The 19,763-nt window shown below is 42.6% G+C and overlaps 1 protein-coding gene across 2 annotated transcripts in view; it reads right to left on the reverse strand.

Moving 5' to 3' along the window:
- LOC106567659 (opioid-binding protein/cell adhesion molecule) overlaps positions 1–19,763 on the reverse strand; it is a 469,819-nt gene that overhangs the window by 38,708 nt on the left and 411,348 nt on the right. The window lies entirely within an intron of this gene.

Below are 19,763 nucleotides of genomic sequence, written 5' to 3' on the forward strand. Positions count from 1 at the left end.
TGGTGGTGGCAAGGACACACACAAGAAACACCCACATCAAACCACAAACTCAAGCCAATTCACGTTTGGCTCCCGTCAAGCCAAGGCAAAAAACTAACCCTTTAATAACCAGAGTTGAGGATGATTGTGTAAAATACTCAAAACCTCACCCATCATTATCATATTTCCCAGCATGCTCTATTGCAGGTTCATTTTCAGATGTATTTTTGTTTCAATGCCTGTATTTTTGCATATACATTGATTGGTTGATTAAGCTTATGCTACACAAAGATGAATATATTTTTTCTAAACTAATCGAATCCGTTACTAAGATGGTTGTCCTAGTTTAGATAATTTAGGTAGTCCCATTAATCAATCCTCCTTATCCTGGCAGCCATTCTGAATGCAGTTTGTGGGTGATTAAAAGTTCCAATTGTTGGATATCCTCAATCTAGCAATAGGAATTTCCCATCACTTTGCAAGCCAGCATAAGGTGAACTGCAGGCTTGATGTGGCCTGTAAACTACGAGTTTCCTAACACCACTGTGTTAGGGTATAACTAGTCCCTCAAAGAAAGGCCTTCTGATGTAAACCACCGTTCAAAAGTTTGGGGTCACTTAGAAACGCCTCACAAGTCCTCAACTGGCAGCTTCATTAAATAGTACCAGCAAAACACCAGTCTCAACGTCGACAGTGAAGAGGCGACTCTGGGATGCTGGCCTTCTAAACCGTAGTGTATGTCATGTCTTTTCATAAAGTGTTTAATTTTAAAGGGTAATAAGGCTGGTGGAACCGTTCATGGAGGGTTCTAGGAAGAACCCTTCAAAAATAAAAGGGTTATCTTTCAAACCCTTCATAGAGGGTTCTAAGAAGAACATTTAGAGGATAAAGGGGTTGTTAGGAGAACCCTTCATTGAGAGTTCTAAGAAGAACATTTAGAGGATAAAGGGGTTGTTAGGAGAACCCTTCATTGAGAGTTCTAGGCAGAACCCTTCATAGACAGTTCTATGTAGAACCATTTACAGGGGATTCTATGAAGAACCCTACATAGAGGGTTCTAAGTAGAACACTGCAAATTGTTCTACCTATACCAAAAAGGGATCCCTTATAGGAACAAACTGAAGAACCCTACACGGTTCTACTTAGCACTTTTTTTCTAACAGTGTAGTGTTTTGCTTGCTCGCTGTCACCTCTCACTGGAATGGGGCGGAATCCCCCCCAGTCAGCTTGCGGATAAGTAATGGGTCACCATGGTTATGCGGTTCAGCCCGACCAAACCTCAAATGCCTCCCTGAACCCCCTTGATTCTGCATTCTGATCTTTAACAAGGCACTGGGAGATCGCCTCAGCTCTTTACAGTACAAATATATCTTCATTAGGACAGTCATCGCCAAGACAGGGTATAATTACTGAGAGGTTTTGATTACTGACTGCCAATCAATTACTCTGATGTAATTCCTCACCCCTGAGATGGGCTGGAGTGATTACCGCTTCATTGAGTCTCTGTCTTTCTGTCTGTCTGGAGTTGTTGTCTGGGGGTTTTGTCTTGAAGGCATAAACAGCGAAGAGGTCGGAGGCACGGAGAGACAAAGAGACCTGTCAGAGCTAAAGATTAGTGCCAGAGCCGATCCATTCCCTGGCTGGCTTTTCTTTCTCTTCCATGTCTGGTCAGAGCGTTTGAAATCATTCTTTGTACCAGAACTAAAAAACGTCGATAAGATTTACACACATTTGTAGCCAGACTGGCTGGCTGGCCCTTGAGAATTGTGGGCAGTTAGTTAAGAATAGAGTGTCAGCACTGAGGAAGAATGCCTCAGGTACATTGCTTTACCTGGCATAAGCTATAGCTACAGATGTTATCCAAGATATATTAGGGAATATTACTTGAACAGCTTGTTCAATTTACAAGCTGTTGATTATAATCAATAGGTTGTCCAGCAATGTTTTGGCATGTGCATTATCAAATCACATAACTACCCAACCTTTTGAATAATCAAATAATCAAGCCATTGCCTCTAAAAAAAAACATAGAACTATTTTGCATATCAAGACGTATTGTTTAACTACAGTCTAACTTTTCAGACATCAAGGTGGAAAACATTTGACACAACTTTGGCACTGCTGTCATGCCTGCCACGTAACAAGGAACATTCGATGGCATCACTTGTGGCAATAGCATTTTCTTCTTGTAAAAAACATGCCCACCAATCAGCTACAGATTTGAGCAGGACACATCACAGCCGAGAGATACACGACAGCATGTGAAATTCCAGGGCTGGTGTCGTATCAGCCCATGAATTGTACCTGATGATAATTAGTAATGATCCTACCAGTGAGGCGTTCATGCGGTCCCTTTAGACGGGAACCGTGACAATGTTCCGTGCGGGGATGGGAAGGCACACATCAGAGTTTGGAAAGGAGAAGATAAGGGGGGACAGGGAATCAATACGAACAGGCTTCATCAGGTATGCGACTGGTTTAATAACGTGAGAATAGAGTGATTGTGCATGAAACACAGTGTAGCATGGCTAGCGTAGCATGGCTCGCTAATGATGTGGGAGGCTGATGTAGGATAGGAGAGTTAGGTTATGTCGGAGAAGTTAGGCAGATATAGTACTCTGGAGAGACAACAAGCCATTAGCCATTGCATTGGGGACCAAAGAGAGACAGTGTATTGAACTGGTCATTATTGTTTTTTCTCAGGAACCATACATACGGGAAGAGTAGCTTCCAATGAGGGATTTCTGTGAAGGTGGTCATTAGGAAAGAAACACAGGACACTGTTATTGAACTACAGGCCGGAAAGTCAGGTTGATGGTAAAACCCAGGCACAAGTATTTAGGCCTACTCTTTTCCAATGGTGATGATCTAATTATACTGAACAAAAATGCACCATGCAACAATTTCAACAATTTTACTGAGTTACAGTTCATATAAGGAAATCAGTCAATTGAAATAAATTCATTTGGCCCTAATCTATGGATTTCAAAAGACTGGGTAGGGGCACAGCCATGGGTGGATCTGGGAGGGCATAGGCCCACCCACTTGGGAGCAAGGCCCAGCCAATCAGTATTAGTTTTTCCCCACAAAAGGGCTATATTACAGACAGAAATACTCCTCAGCACCCCAACCTGCCCCACCTTCAGATGATCCCACAAGTGAAGAAGCCAGATGTGGAGGTCCTGGGCTGGCATGGTTACACATGGTATGCGGTTGTGAGGCCGGTTGGACATTCTCCTAAATTCTCTAAAACCACGTTGGATAGAGAAATTGTCACACCCTGACCTTAGAGACGTTTTATTTCCTCTAGTGATGATCCATGGCCCGGAGCCTGTAGTGATGATCCATGGCACAAAGCCTTCAGTGATAATCCATGGCAAGAAGCCTGTAGGGATGATTCATGGCCCGGAGCCTGTAGGGATGATCCATGGCACGAAGCCTCCAGTGATAATCCATGGCCCGGAGCCTCCAGTGATGATCCATAGCACAAAGCCTACAGTGATGATCCATGGTGCGGAGCCTGCAGGGATGATCCATGGCACGGAGCCTGCAGCGACGGTCCCCAGTCCGGAACCTCCTGAGACGGCCTACAGTCCGGAACCTCCTGAGACGGCCTACAGTCCGGAACCTCCTGAGACGGCCTACAGTCCGGAACCTCCTGAGACGGCCCACAGTCCGGAACCTCCTGAGACGACCCACAGTCCGGAGCCTCCTGAGACGGCCCATAGTCCTGAGCCTCCAGCGACGTCCCCCAGTCCAGAGTCTACAGCGACGGAATGCAGTCCAGAGTCTACAGCGGCGGTCTGCAGTCCAGAGTCTCCAGCGGCGGTCTGCAGTCCAGAGTCTCCAGCGGCGGTCTGCAGTCCAGAGTCTCCAGCGGCGGTCTGCAGTCCAGAGTCTCCAGCGGCGGTCTGCAGTCCAGAACCTCCAGCTGGGGTTTCCAGTTCAGAGCCTCCGGCGATGATTCACGGTCCGGTTCCTCCGGCGAAAATTCACGGTCCGGTTCCTCCGGCGACGATCCATGGTCCGGTTAAACAAAAGTGGAGGGATCAGCGGGCGGAGCGGGGTCTACGCCCCGAACCGGAGCCGCCACCAAGGATAGATGCCCACCTGGACCCTCCCCTATAGGTTCAGGTTTGCGGCCGGGAGTCCGCAACTTTGGGCTGGTTACTGTCACGCCCTGACCTTAGAGACGTTTTATTTCCTCTAGTTTGGTTAGGTCAGGGTGTGATGTGGGGTGGGCAATCTAGTTTTTGTATTTCTTTGTTTTGGCCGAGTATGGTTTCCAATCAGAGGCAGCTGTCTATCGTTGTCTCTGATTGGGAATCATACTTAGGCAGCCCTTTTTCTCTCCTTCAGTTGTGGGATCTTGTTTTTGTACAGCTCAGTGACAGCCTGCAGAACGTGATGTTCGTTTTCCTTTGTTTGTTATTTTTGTTTAGTGTTCTGAGTATAAATAAAATGTAATCATGAGCACTTACCACGCTGCACCTTGGTCTCCTCTCTACGACGAACGCCGTCACAGAAATATAGTAGAGAAATTAACATTGAATTATCTGGAAACAGCTCTGGTGGACATTCTTGCTGTCAGCATACCAATTACACGCTCCCTCAAAACTTGAGACATCTGTGTCATTGTGTTGTGTGACAACGGCACATTTTAGTGGCCTTTTATTGTTCCCAGCACAAGATTTATAATGATATATAATGATCATGCTGTTTAATGAGCTTCTTGATATGCCACACCTGTGTGGATGGATTATCTTGGCAAAGGAAAAATGCTCACTAACAGCGATATAAACAAATTTGTGCACCAAATTTGAGAGAAATAAGCTTTTTTGTGCGTATGGAACATTTCTGGGATATTTTATTTCAGCTCATGAAACATGGGACCAACACTTTACATGTTGCGTTTATATTTTTGTTCGGTAAATAATGACTGATTCACACAATAGGGCTGACCTGAACCTCTATGCTGGCACATATCATTTTCTTTTCACATTGCTTTTTCTTTGGCCAAAGAATGAATCAGGCATAATAGTCATGTTCTCAAAACATGTCAGTAGGATGTTTACTCTCAGTGAGAGATTAAGCGAACAGATGATAAAAATAGAGGGCTGTTCCCGCGGGATACCCGCAGGCCCTGACAGAGATCATTGAGGTGTGGTCTGCATTTTTCATGCTGATGGCGGGAGCAGGCCGTCAGACAGACAACTTTGGGATGAAAATATGTTTTAGTCCCGCACATTAGGCTACTTGGAAACTGACAACTTTCTGTTTTGTAGGTTATGATTTAGTCAATCTATTGTATTAAAACTCCTCTTTGTCGCACTATTCACACACTCTCATAATTCACTGCTTCAAGTTCAGCAGCACCTCTCCTCTCCTAGTTGGGCGTGCAAGATCAAGTGCGCCCATAGGCTATGTGTGTGGTTTCAATTAAATGCATAGGCGGAGAAGCACAGCACAGTTATCATTCCAAAGGAGAAAAAAATATATATGATTAAGCTATAGATTAGGCCTACTACATTGTCTGGAAATAAATACACTCTCTGCCTGCAAATCGTTCCGCTCCTAAAACGTAGTTCAAGAGAAAGAGAAAGTGCAAGTGTTTGTTCTCGCACCAACTTTGGCTCTCTTTCAAACTATGTCTAGCCTATTGGCTAATATAGCCCAGTAATACCTATAGTGGTGCTGAGTAATTTTGTTAAGTAGCTCTCATGCTAGGAAAGTTTGGAGACCTTTGATCTAAGTGATTGATTGCCTCAGTGGCAACCCATCATTCAGGGCAGGTGGGGCATATCACATATCAGTTTGCAAACAATGTAAAAAAAAATATATATAATTGAGTTAATAAAGCTGCATACAAACATGCTCTCTTTTTTGTATTCTTGAATAAGGCAGCTCCAAAATGCAGTTGTTTCAGCCGTGCCAATCACGTTGCACCATGATTGGCTCATTGTTGTGTCACTCATGGGAACACTACGTCCCCGCCTCATGGTGACACACACTACGTCACCGCCAAATCTAAGGGTGGAGCTCAAAACATCCAAGAAGGTTTAAAGTCATTGGCCACAGATAAAATTCCATCAAATCATGTTATATCTAGAGTAGCTTTGATTGGACTAATCATGTCAACATCATACTTTCAAAATCTTAGCTAGCAGTTATCATCATGAAGTCGACAGTCTACTGGCAAATCCTTTTTAATCCTTGTCATATGAAGAGAAATAATGAAGAGAAATTATAGATAAAACTTATCAGTGCTCATCGGCCATTTGACATAAACATTACACAAGTTGGAAATCGCAAATTCAACAATGAGTGGTTTGGAAGGAATCAGTGGCTGACTGCAAGCATCGCAAAGCAATCATTAGCCTGCTATTCAGTGGAGTGGTTGTGTGGTCCGAAGTCTAAGATTAAGGGTCTCTTTTCCTAGTTTAAAATGAAAAAACATTCAACATTGGCCATGCTGTCAATGAAGCATGATTTGTGCCGCGCTCAAAACAACTGTTAACTCGGAACTCTGGAAAGCCACTGTTCACTCGGGACTCTGGAAATATTAGCTACGACTTTCATTCAACTCTGAATTGTAAATTGGGAACTTGGGCCTCTTTCTAGAGCTACGACCTAGAGATCACTGACATCATCATGATTCAACTTTTTTCCCCCTAGTCTTGAAAGCACCATAAATCCAAAGAATGTTAGACTTTGATGACAAAGCTTGATGACAAAATTTTCCCACGAAGGACAGCCGCGCCACCTTCCTGTTCAAGTGAGCACAGCACAACAAGGTGAGTCCAAAAATGTATTGTATGGTGCTGTATAAATGATGTATTATGCCAGGGAGATATGTATACTGTAGCTAAGAAAGTATTACTAAGTGTATGTTGTGTAGTAAGCTGTTAGTAGCCCATGTGCCTCACCCTAATAATTTGGTCTATTATCACTTCTTAATTTCGCCTACTGTTCTGACTTGGTGGTGCATATGTAACCTATAACCTGTTTTTGAGAAATGTAATCATCAAATATTGTAAGAGCTTTCATTGTCTGCTTATATGCCCCCTTTATTTATCCTACGGTTCTGACTTGGTGTACAGGGAGCACACTTTAAGAACGGCCCATGTTCTGAATTCTGTTGCTGTACATTTCAAAAGTGTTGAACAAATAGTTATATTGACTACGTCCGTCCTAGCTCGCTCATTAATGTCTTAATCAAAATTACGGATTGCCTCTTATCCGCTTGTCGTTCCCTTATGTCATAGTTTGCACATGAGGCTGAATTAACTGTTTCGCTGCCAGACAAGGCTCCGCTGATAGCAGTGGTAAGGTAGCAGTGGTAAGGTGTTGGGATTGCTGTTGGGACTCTGCTGTTGGGACAGCTTTTTGTAGGCCCCAACAGTTTTGTGGGCACCGTTTGTCACCGTTATAGTGCAATTCGTTTTTTACCCCACCAAGATTTACATGGTAAAATCGCCACTTGATTGCCTTATTCACTTTGAAGAACTACTAAAATTGTGATTTTGTCAGACGGCATTGGCAGCAGCTCTATAGAGGTGAGATAATGACTTGTAATTAAATAATACAGTTATCAAATAAAAATAATAAAGTAAGTAGTGTGAATAAATTATGGTTAATAAGTGATCAGCAGTAATGGCAGTCACTACCTGTCACGACTTCCGCCGAAGTCGGCTCCTCTCCTTGTTCGGGCGGCGTTCGGCGGTCGACGTCACCGGCTTTCTAGCCATCGCCGCTCCATTTTTCATTTATCCATTTGTTTTGTCTTGTTCCCTGCACACCTGGTTTTCATTCCCCAATCACACTACATGTATTTATTCCTCTGTTCCCCCTCATGTCTTTGTCTGAGATTGTTTCGTGTTACGTGTCTATTTTGTTTGTTTGCGCGTTTTGCACTTTTGCCAATTGGCTGGAGGTTTCGACGCAGTGGCGTCCGTTTGTTGGTTTCTCCTGCCTAAATAAAGTGTGTGCCTGTTTACAACTCTCTGCTCTCTTGCACCTGACTCCGCTCCCAGTACGCACACCTTTGACACTACCATCATGGGACTTTTAATAATTGTTTTATTCTGTGTTGTAACAGCATTCAACCCACATAATGCAGAGTGCATTCAATGTCCAAAAAATGTGCGAATTCGAAATCCGCAATTTTTTTTTTTAATTCAACCGAAACCAAACCGCCCGCAAAAAACACGAATCGCTCAGCACTAACCGATAGCCTAATAATGGGCCATGTGATAATCTCTGTTAATTGAACCTATTTCATGGGTTATTTTTACGCATTTTGATATTGCATTTTAATATATGTGCATTTTACCAGTATGCATATGGTCTCGAGAGTCTTCTCAAGTACTCCCTGTGGATAGACCAAGCACCCCCGGTTGGGAACCACTAGCCTATAGGGTGCAGAATTGCTTGGACCATGGCTGCCAAGCAAGCTGCGTCACATACGCGGGACTGCGGTCAGTTTTAGGACTTCTTGAGTGAGCGGGTAGAAGTCATAAAAAAAAACAGAGGGTGTGGTATGAAAAGCCGCAGGATGAAAAAATCTGTCCCATGAAGACCTCTAGATCAAAGCATCATTGCTGTCACGATCCATAACTGATGATAGATGACTAGGGGCTCTATTCAATCGGTATCGCGGAAGTTCAGCGTTACAGCGTGATTGAAATTTAAAGGCAATGTTTCTGCGGCGTTAGCTGAGATTGCATTCAAGGTAAAGGCTGCATATGTCAGCTCAATCAGAAATTACCTTCAAATTTATTTAGAGCAATCTGTAACACTTCAGCAATACTGATTCAATAGAGCACTAAATCCTTTTAAAGCGAATATCTCAATGATACATTTATTCAGACTGGGGTTATTTTATTTGCCTGGTACATAAATGCACTGATGCAATCAAATAACTGATTGAAGTGGTTATCCCTTAAAAAAAGTAATAGGCCTAAAAAAAAGAGACATACTTCTGAAGTCAGCTGACAGACTAAATTGCTCTCGAAGCGCCAGACGTTCTGATTCGCCGCTTTAATCACAATTTCCCTGTTTAGTGCCAGCCTTGACATGGGAAAGAAACATTCAAACATTCCACTGGCAGCAATTCCCCCAGCGTAGAAGACCACGTGTCCCCCCTAAGTGACTGTATCCTGGGCTTTTTACAAAAGTATGACAGCCACTCAGTGTGTTCCCTTTTCACCTGTCTCTCCAGCGGCCCTGTCATCCATGAAGGGGGATGAGGACACCTGTCAGAGGGGCCAAAGCCATAAAGAAAGCCTTCACTTAGCGGGAACACTGCAAAATGAAAATGACACTGCTACTGACGAACACCGACACCCAACGCAACGCACCACACCACAACCACCTTACACTCTTAAAATAAAGGTGCAAGTTGGAACCAAATAAGGTTCTTGAGAGCAGTGCCATATGTGAACCATTTTAGGTTCTCTGAAGAATTATAAATGGGATGGTTCTTTGAAGAACCATACAAAAATCCCAAACCAGAAATGTTTTGGCCCTCCAGGACTGGAATTGAATAACCCTGCTGTAGCGTTTTAAGCCTTATTTGCATATTTCCCAGGGTGCCTTTCGAGTGAATTTTAGAGTTACAAGTACCACCCATGACTATGTTTGCTAGTGACCGGCTCGTTCGGCTCAGCTCACCAAAAAGAGCCGGCTCTTTTGGCTCCCAAACCGGTCTTTAAATTTTTTTTTGTATTTTTTCAAGACAAACAGTTTGCGTTAGTTTGACTATGATTGGTGTTAAAACAATTATTATTAAATGAAATCATACTCTACCTGAACCACAATGTATTTAAAAATGCATTGGTTTGTTATGAAAAAGAATGCTATTAAACATTTGCATTTAAAGTATAACTTTTTAATGTATATAAACAAAGTGCATATAAATCTAACCATTCAAAACTAATACAATCTGAACAGCATAATAGAATATTGCACCATATCAAAGAAAAATAAATAACAATTTGTAAAACTGCAGCATCCCACTTAAAACATTAAACTGGTCCCGCTTTTCTGTCTCTTCTTTATTGCCATGTTATAACCAGCAGCACACAGCAATGCTGACCATATTTTGCTTTTATGAGAGATTTGCATTCAGAAATGCAAGCTGCCTCACTTTCGAGGGGCTGATGCGGTTTCTTCTCTCAGTAATTATTTGTCCCATTTTCGAGAAGACCCTCTCAGAGGGAACGGATGTGGCCACTATGCAGAGTCTCCCTGTCATGACTTTAGTAAACCGTGGGTAGACAGAGGCCTTGTTCTTCCACCAGGAGGGGCTCCTCCAAATAGGATCGGACCTCCATTATGGCATCAGCTGAGGGATTCCTTCGTGCTGCATCCCCAGTTGCTCTCTCGTCAAACAGCATCCAAACAGCAGATGTTTGTGGCACTACTGCTGGTGCTTCTCTCCATCTGATCCCTCTTCTTCCTGTTGCCCTGGTACCTGAGCCAGCTGACTGCTGGGGCTGTCCCACCCTGCTGCTGAGGTTATTCTTTGAAGTGCCTCATCAATCGCTCTGGCATCACTGAAGGCGAACTTCTTAAACCCAGGGTCAAGTGCAGTAGTTTCTGATAGCACGTTTTTATATTCCATTCTGTGGAACTTTCTGTCCATTGATGAACATAGGGTTCATCAACTCTGTCACGTGTCCTGTGGTTACATTTGCTTCTCTCTGGCGGATGGCTGTGATTCGCTGCAGACCCTTACACAGGAGTATCATTTTTGAGGCTGTCACATAACTGAAAAGAGAGAACAGTAACTTATTAGTTCAGGTTCATGTTTTGTCTACTGATACTACATTCTCATCTACTGCTCATATACATATATAATACTGGATTAAATAATGATGTAGTAATAACTGCTTACTGTACCTCTCTCCACTGATTTCCACAGTGACCTGCTCAAAGGGTTCCAGGACTCTGCACACCTCCTCCACCACCTCCCATTCCTCTTGGGTCATAGCATCAACAGGTGCATTGACAATGGCCAGGGTAGAGATGATGGCATCCTTTGACTCAAGAAACCACTTCAACATATAAAATGTTGAATTCCGCCTTGTAGTGCAGTCTTGTTTAGGCCTCAGCTCAGGCATCCCCATCTGGCATTGTGTAGACTTTAGTTTTTCCACACCTACTGTGCTCCTGTGGAAGTATTCCACAACTGCTTTCACCTTGTCCACAGTGGGCTTCATCACCTTCAGAGCATCTCTTACAATCAGGTTGATTGTGTGGGCAAGACACGGATGATGGGTCCATTTAAAAATGTTCATGGCTTTGGTTATAACAGCTGCATTGTCGCTAACACAACAAATCACTTTTCCATCTACTTGCCATTCTCTGGCCACTTTCAACAGTTCCTCTGCCAACTTCTCTGAGATGTGTCTGTCGCTGAACTCAAAGCAGTCCAGAAGACAGCTAGACATTGAAAAATCTTCAATGACGTGACATGTAACCAACATGTAAGAAGTGGTTACCCTTGATGTCCAGCAGTCAGTGGTAAGGCAAACTGCAGTAGCTTTTTGGACTCTTTCCTGCACTGAAGCCTGTGTGATCTCGTACAGTTATGGAATAAGTGATTTTTAAAGGATTTTCCTGCTTGGAATTGTGTACATTGGATTTAGGCTATTGCTATAATTTCTAGAACTTCTATCCTCCACGATCGAAAATGGCTGGAAATCGGTGGCAATCATTTTAGCCAATGCAATATCAATTTCTCCTTGTTTTGCTACAGACATAGACTTTGGTATAAACTGGTCCATAGAAGACTGTGGGTCGCGGAGTAGGCCTTCTTGACTGAGTGGATACATCTCCACGTGTGGTGTGCTGGCTCCACCACTATCACTAGCAGGCCCGCTAGTCTCTCGAAGCTCCGCTACAGCTAGCTTCACAGTTGGGTGCACAGTTCGCATATGCCGGTGTAGGTTATGCGTAGAACCGGCTTTATAAGAGATTTTGTTTTGGCAAATTCTACACTGTGCTCTAACATTGTCTACATTATTAAAATACATCCAAATGCTACTGTGCTTCCGACTCATTTTCCAGCTGTTGTTTTCACAGCTGTCCTTCCTCTCTCTCCTCGGCTGCTAGGTGTGTGACTGTGAGTGAGTTGGCTCGGCCCTCCCTCACGCGTCTTTGGTTCATTGGTTTGCATCTTTGGTTCTCTTAGAGCCGACTCGTTCAAGAACGACTCATCACTATTTCATGCGGCCTTCTTTTGAGGGCCTAGTTTTACCCTAATCGCCCTGATCTGTTTCACCTGTCCGTGTGATTGTCTCCACCCCCTCCAGGTGTTGCTTATTTTCCCCAGTGTATTTATCCCTATGTTTCCTGTCTCTCTGTGCCAGTTCGGCTTGTCTGTTTCAAGTAAACCACCGTGTTTTTCCCGTGCTTTTGCTATTCTCTCTTTCCTCACGGTTTTGACCCTTACCTGCTTTCTGGACTCTGTGCCCGGCTGCCTGACCAGTCTGCCTGCCCTGACCTCGAGCCTGCCTGCCACTCCATACCTCCTGGACTTTGATCTGGTTTTGACCTTTTGCCTGTCCATGACTATTCTCTTGCCTACCCATTTTGGAACTAATAAATATCAAACACTCAAACCATCTGCCTCCCGTGTCTGCATCTGGGTGTGGTCCTGAGCCTTTATAAATACAGTGGCCTGAAACTCAGGATACAGGCCACATCAGGCCTGCACGTCACATTGTGCTGGCTTGTAAAGTGATTTTTATTAGAATCCATTTATTTATTATTTATGAATTTCTATTAGAATCCATTTATTCAAAATGACTGTTTAGGAAGACTAAGACAGAAGACCCTCGCAAGGCTGCAGGCCCAGACGGCATCCCCGGCCGCGTCCTCAGAGCATGCGCAGACCAGCTGGCTGGTGTGTTTACAGACATATTCTATCAATCCTTATCCCAGTCTGCTGTCCCCACATGCTTCAAGAGGGCCACCATTGTTCCTGTTTACAAGAAAGCTAAGGTAACTAAGCTAAATGACTACCGCCCTGTAGCACTCACTTCCGTCATCATGAAGTGCTTTGAGAGACTAGTCAAGGACCATATCACCTCCACCCTACCTGACACCCTAGACCCACTCCAATTTGCTTACCGCCACAATAGGTCCACAGACGACGCAATCGCCATCACACTGCACACTGCCCTAACCCATCTGGACAAGAGGAATACCTATGTAAGAATGCTGTTAATCGATTACAGCTCAGCATTTAACACCATAGTACCCTCCAAACTCGTCATTAAGCTCGAGACCCTGGGTCTCGACCCCGCCCTGTGCAACTGGGTCCTGGACTTCCTGACGGGCCGCCCGCAGGTGGTGAGGGTAGGTAACAACATCTCCACCCCGCTGATCCTCAACACTGGGTCCCCACAAGGGTGTGTTCTCAGCCCTCTACTGTACTCTCTGTTCACCCATGACTGCGTGGCCTTGCACGTCTCCAACTCAATCATCAAGTTTGCAGACGACACTACAGTGGTAGGCTTGATTACCAACAACGACGAGACGGCCAACAGGGAGGAGGTGAGGGCCCTCGGAGTGTGGTGTCAGGAAAATAACCTCACACTCAATGTCAACAAAACAAAGGAGATGATCGTGGACTTCAGGAAACAGCAGAGGGAGCAGCTCCCTATCTACATTGATGGGACAGTAGTGGAGAGGGTGGAGAGTTTTAAGTTCCTCGGCGTACACATCACGGACAAACTGAAATGGTCCACCCACACAGACAGAGTGGTGAAGAAGGCGCAACAGCGCCTCTTTAACCTCAGGAGGCTGAAGAAATTTGGCTTGTCACCAAAAACACTCACAAACTTTTACATATGCACAATCGAGAGCATCCTGTCGGGCTGTATCACCGCCTGGTACGGCAGCTGCTCCGCCCATAACTGGAAGGCTCTCCAGAGGGTAGTGAGGTCTGCACAACGCATCACCGGGTGCAAACTACCTTCCCTCCAGGACACCTACACCACCCAATGTCACAGGAAGGCCAAAAAGATCATCAAGGACAACAACCACCTGAGCCACTGCCTGTTCACCCCGCTATCATCCAGAAGGCGAGGTCAGTACAGGGGCATCAAAGCGGGGACCGAGAGACTGAAAAACAGCTTCTATCTCAAGGTCATCAGACTGTAAAACAGCCATCACTAACATTGAGTGGCTGCTGCCAACATACTGACTCAACTCAAGCCACTTTAATAATGGAAAAATTTATGTAATCAATTTATCACTAGCCACTTTATATTATATAATGTTTACTTACCCTACATTACGCATCTCTTATGTATATACTGTACGCTATACCATCTACTGCATCTTGCCATCTGATGTAATTAAATGTATCACTAGCCACTTTAAACAGTGCCACTTTATATAATGTTCTCATACCCTACATTGCTCATCTCATATGTATATACTGTACGCAATACCATCTACTGCATCTTGATGTAATCTATCACTTGCCACTTTAAACAATGTCACTTCATATAAGGGTTTCATACCCTGCATTGCTCATCTCATATGTATATACTGTACTCTATACCATCTACTGCATCTTGCCTATGCCGTTCGGCCATCACTCATTTTATATATTTTTATGTACATATTTGTATTCATTACTTTACACTTGTGTGTATAAGGTAGTTGTTGTGAAATTGTTAGGTTATATTACTTGTTAGATATTACTGCATGGTCAGAACTAGAAGGACAAGCATTTCGCTACACTTGCATTAACACCTGCTAACCATGTGTATGTGACAAATACATTTGATTTGAAGACTACCTTAAACATATAAACTGGAACAACCATTTCAGTAAAGGGTGCAATATGTCCAAGTAACAGATTGGAATATGTTAGAAAAATTTATGTTATTTATGTTTCAGTAGTATAAGATTATCAATCAATTTACATGCAAAAACATAGATATTGGGGGAAAAAACTACTCTAAAAATCAACCAGCAGTAGAGCATGCTGGGAAATATGATAATGATAGTTATGGTTAAACTCTGGTTATTAACATCAGCACTGGGGTTATTTTACACCACTAAGTGCTAATTTAACTCATTACAGTGTTAATGTAACTTTTGAATCAATACTAGAAATGTTACACTGAGAAATCAACACTAGTTAACACTGGCCAATTTGCTGTGTGCTATGAAAGGGACACATCTGCAGGCTTCCATACATTTCAAGTACCTTTTAGAATTCTGAAAAACCATACATGCCACAACAAGAACCCAACTCTTAACTCAAAGGTTCTTTCTTGGGAAAGAGTTCTCCAAGGAACCTTAATAGCTGAAGAAGAACCATTTAAGAACCTATACTTTTTCAGTGTATCTAGAAACACAGCACATTGTCGCCACTGAAATACTGAAATTCCCAGGCATATCAAGGGTGTAAATCAACACAGCACGTTGTCGCCACTGAAATTCCCAGGCCTATTCTATCAAGGGTGTAAATCAACATCGACAGGAATATGTGTCCTTTTCATCACTTGACGAGGTTGGATAAAGTTTGAAACCGGCAAACCTAAGAGGACGTGACACGTGTTCAAACCTATATTTTATATTTCATCTTATTCCTCAAAAACAGAACCTTTTTAATAAAAGGGTTGTTTTGAATTGAATCCATTACAAAAATGTTTTTATCCCTCCTCCATTTCTTGAGGTAATTACTAATCTGTATGTCAGTAGATAAGTGAAGACAATGCTTCCATCCTATTACTTTCACCAATCAAACCTTGGCAGATCCGTAATTACTTCAAGGAGGTGAGGACTCCTTCATACTGAGCCCCACATCTTCAACTGCCGTGCTTCAAATGTTCCTGTATCCTATGTATTTTTGTTCTGGTATGATATAGGCCTAACTATTGCTGCTAATCACATTCTGAGCAGGAAAGTGTAGCGGACAATCAGACGCTACACATTTCACAGTGGCACTGCTCTTAGTCATGTCCTGGAGGATTAATCATTGTCTGTTGACAGCCCAGCATTGATCTCTACAACCCATATGACACAGTCCTGACACACAGACTTCCCTTGACTCTCTAGGTCACTCTGCCACAAAGACCCACACACATGTAAGCAGGGACATACACAAGCAATCACACATACACAAGTAAGTACACATGCATGCGCACACACACACTCAACAGCCCCACACCCCTAAAGACGTAGCCAGTGTTCACTGTAGATAACACAGACAATAATGTTGAAGAGCATATATTTTTAACATAGTATGTGCCTAATGTGTGTGTGTGTGGGGGGGGGGGGGGGGAGTATTGGATAGGAACAACTTGACATATCTACATTTGAAACTTAATTTGACAAGAAAGGAATTTATTTGTGAATATTTGCTATTATACATATTAAGACTTTATCATTAGGCAATATTCCATTTCATGTTATGGTTAGTATAAATACTAGAGCAAACTATAGACAGCGTATTACTTATGGTTCAATGTTTTGAAAAAATTGAACTGGGTGAATATTCCGATGTTCACAGACTAAACCCAGAACCAATGCTAATATGGATTTCCATAACAAACATACTTGCCAGAGGCAAGTATAAGAATCCAGGCATTGAGGCACAACAAAGGAACTGCCTCAGTACTCTTATGCAAAACATCTACACTGAAAAAAAAACAAAAATAATGCAATTGCTTTTTATGGCTGGTCTCCTTAAGCCAATATTTAACAGAATGTCTCCTGAAGGGGAGAAATTTAGAAGCATAAAGAGCTTAGAGTAAGCCATTGATTCAGTGAAATCTAACCCCAAGGTGATATATTTGTTAATTAGACAATAAGAACAATAAAGACAGAAAAAGCTGTCCTACTTAATATGAATTAAACCTTCTCTGAAGAAAAGTATTTCCCCAAAGTTTCCATCTCCCGATATACACATACAAACCCCAAAAAACAACCTCCTCGCAGGCATAGGGAGGAGAACGAGAGATAAACAAATATTGTCTGTTCGTTTGGACGCATCTAGTTTAAAGAATACATCTGCTTGGTCTCACACTTGCTTTTGACCCACATCCTCCCTGAGCAAAAAAAAAAAAAGAAAGAAAAATCAATTTGCAGCCAAGAAAGTACTTCCACTTTCTTGGCTTTGAAGACATTGACAGAATGGAGACAGTTTCAATTTGATTTAATACAAATATTGCTCTCTCAGCAGAGCACAAAAATAAACTATTGAAAAATATTCACACTTTTATTTCCACAATGCCCAAATTACGGGGAGATAGCAGCATAGTCATGTGAAAAACATTTGTCACTTTGCAGCTAAGTAGGTTGTTTTAAGGTTTGATAAATAACCCAAGGAGAAAGAAAAGCAGTCAGAATGTGACAAGTCCTGGAATAGCCCAGAAAACATTACGACACTGTCTTGCAACTTTGCAGAGCAGGAAAAAAAGAAGAGAGCTTTTACTTTCCTTTTTGCTTTCTGAGAGAACTGATTACACTATAATCATCACATTGTAGAACAGAAGGACAGAAAAAATATATTTTCACACCTGACTCTGCAGGTTCTGCGGGCTTTTTATGACTAAAATACACATACAGGTCGAAGAGATGATCAATCGAGTTACCTCAGCCCTGTACACATTGTAAAAGCAATATCATCATCGTATTCCTGATTGCTCCTGCTATGTACAAAGAATAAAAAGCCCCTTCCTTCCTCTATAAGTCTCCCTCTTGAAGACATGAGTTAGAGAGCAGATTTAAGTTCACAAACATCATCACTGTACCATTTTAATTATCAACTGTACCTGAGAATCAATATCGGCCTGGCATGATGCAACTTAATGACCAATGAGATTACCATATTCATGAGTGACCACAGAGGACTTCTAATATAACAGTAAATGTCAAATTTCAATAAACATCCGTCTGGCAGTAAGAACCACCGGTGAACAAACTCAGTTGAATTAAAGCTGGGACCGAGAGACTCAAAAACATCTTCTATCTAAAGGTCATCAGACTGTTAAATAGCAATCTCTAGCCATCTTCCACCCAGTACCTTACCCTGAACTTAGTCACTGTCACTAGCTGACTACTGCCCGGTTACTCTACCATTAAAAGGCTGCTTCCCTATGTACATAGTTATGGAACACTGGTCACTTTAATAATATTTACATACTGTTTCACTCATGTCATATGTATATACTGTATTCTAGTCAATTCCATCCTATTCAACTATTGCTATATATAGTATATATACAGTTGAAGTCAGAAGTTTACATACACTTAGGCTGGAGTCATTAAAACTCGTTTTTCAACCACTCCAAAAGTTTCTTGTTAACAAACTATTTTTTCGGCAAAATGGCTAGAAACAAAGAACTTTCTTCTGAAACTATCAGTCTGTTCTTGTTCTGAGAAATGAAGGCTATTCTATGCGAGAAATTGCCAAGAAATTGAAGATCTCGTACAACGCTGTACAATCGAAACCACAAATGCTAATGCTCCAGATACTCAACTAGTCTAAAGAAGGCCAGTTTTATTGCTTCTTTAATAAGCACAACAGTTTTCAGCTGTGCTAACATAATTGTAAAAGGGTTTTCTAATGATCAATTAGCCTTTTAAAATGATAAACTTGCATTAGCTAACACAACGTGCCATTGGAACAGAGGAGTGATGGTTGCTGATAATGGGCCTCTGTACGCCTTTGTAGATATTCCATAAAAAATCTGCCGTTTCCAGCTACAATAGTCATTTACAACATTAACAATGTCTACACTGTATTTCTGATCAATTTGATGTTATTTTAATGGACAAAAAATGTGCTTTTCTTTCAAAACCAAGGACATTTCTAAGTGACCCCAAACTTTTGAACGGTAGTGTATATATACGGCGAGTATGAAGCGAGGGCCAGCGAACGAGAGCGTACAGGTCGCAGTGGTGGGTAGTATATGGGGCATTGGTGACAAAATGGATGGCACTGTGATAGACTGCATCCAATTTGTTGAGTAGAGTGTTGGAGGCTATTTGGTAAATGACATCGCCGAAGTCGAGGATCGGTAGGATGGTCAGTTTTACAAGGGTATGTTTGGCAGCATTAGTGAAGGATGCTTTGTTGCGAAATAGGAAGCCGATTCTAGATTTAATTTTGGATTGGAGATGCTTAATGTGAGTCTGGAAGGAGAGTTTACAGTCTAACCAGACACCTAGGTATTTGTAGTTGTCCACATATTCTAAGTCAGAACCGTCCAGAGTAGTGATGCTGGACAGGCGGGCAGGTGCGGGCAGCGATTGGTTGAATAGCATGCATTTAGTTTTACTTGCATTTAAGAGCAGTTGGAGGCCACGGAAGGAGAGCTGTATGGCATTGAAGCTCACCTGGAGGTTAGTTAACACAGTGTCCAAAGAAGGGCCAGAGGTATACAGAATGGTGTCGTCTGCGTAGAGGTGGATCAGAGAATCACCAGCAGCAAGTGCGACATCATTGATGTATACAGAGAAGAGATTCGGCCCGAGAACTGAACCTTGTGGCACCCCCATAGAGACTGCCAGACGATACGAAGAGAGGTTGAACAAGCTAGTAATAGGGGTTGCAACAATTTCGGCAGATAATTTTTTGGGGAATCATATGGAATCATGTAGTAACCAAAAAAGTGTTAAACAAATCAAAATATATTTTAATATTTGAGATTCTTCAAAGTAGCCAGCGTTTGCCTTTCTGACAGCTTTGCACAATCTTGGCATTCTCTCAACCAGCTTCACCTGGAATGCTTTTGCAACAGTCTTGAAGG

Source organism: Salmo salar, chromosome 13, assembly GCF_965601325.2.
Source record: "Salmo salar chromosome 13, fSalSal1, whole genome shotgun sequence".
NCBI lineage: Eukaryota > Metazoa > Chordata > Actinopteri > Salmoniformes > Salmonidae > Salmo > Salmo salar.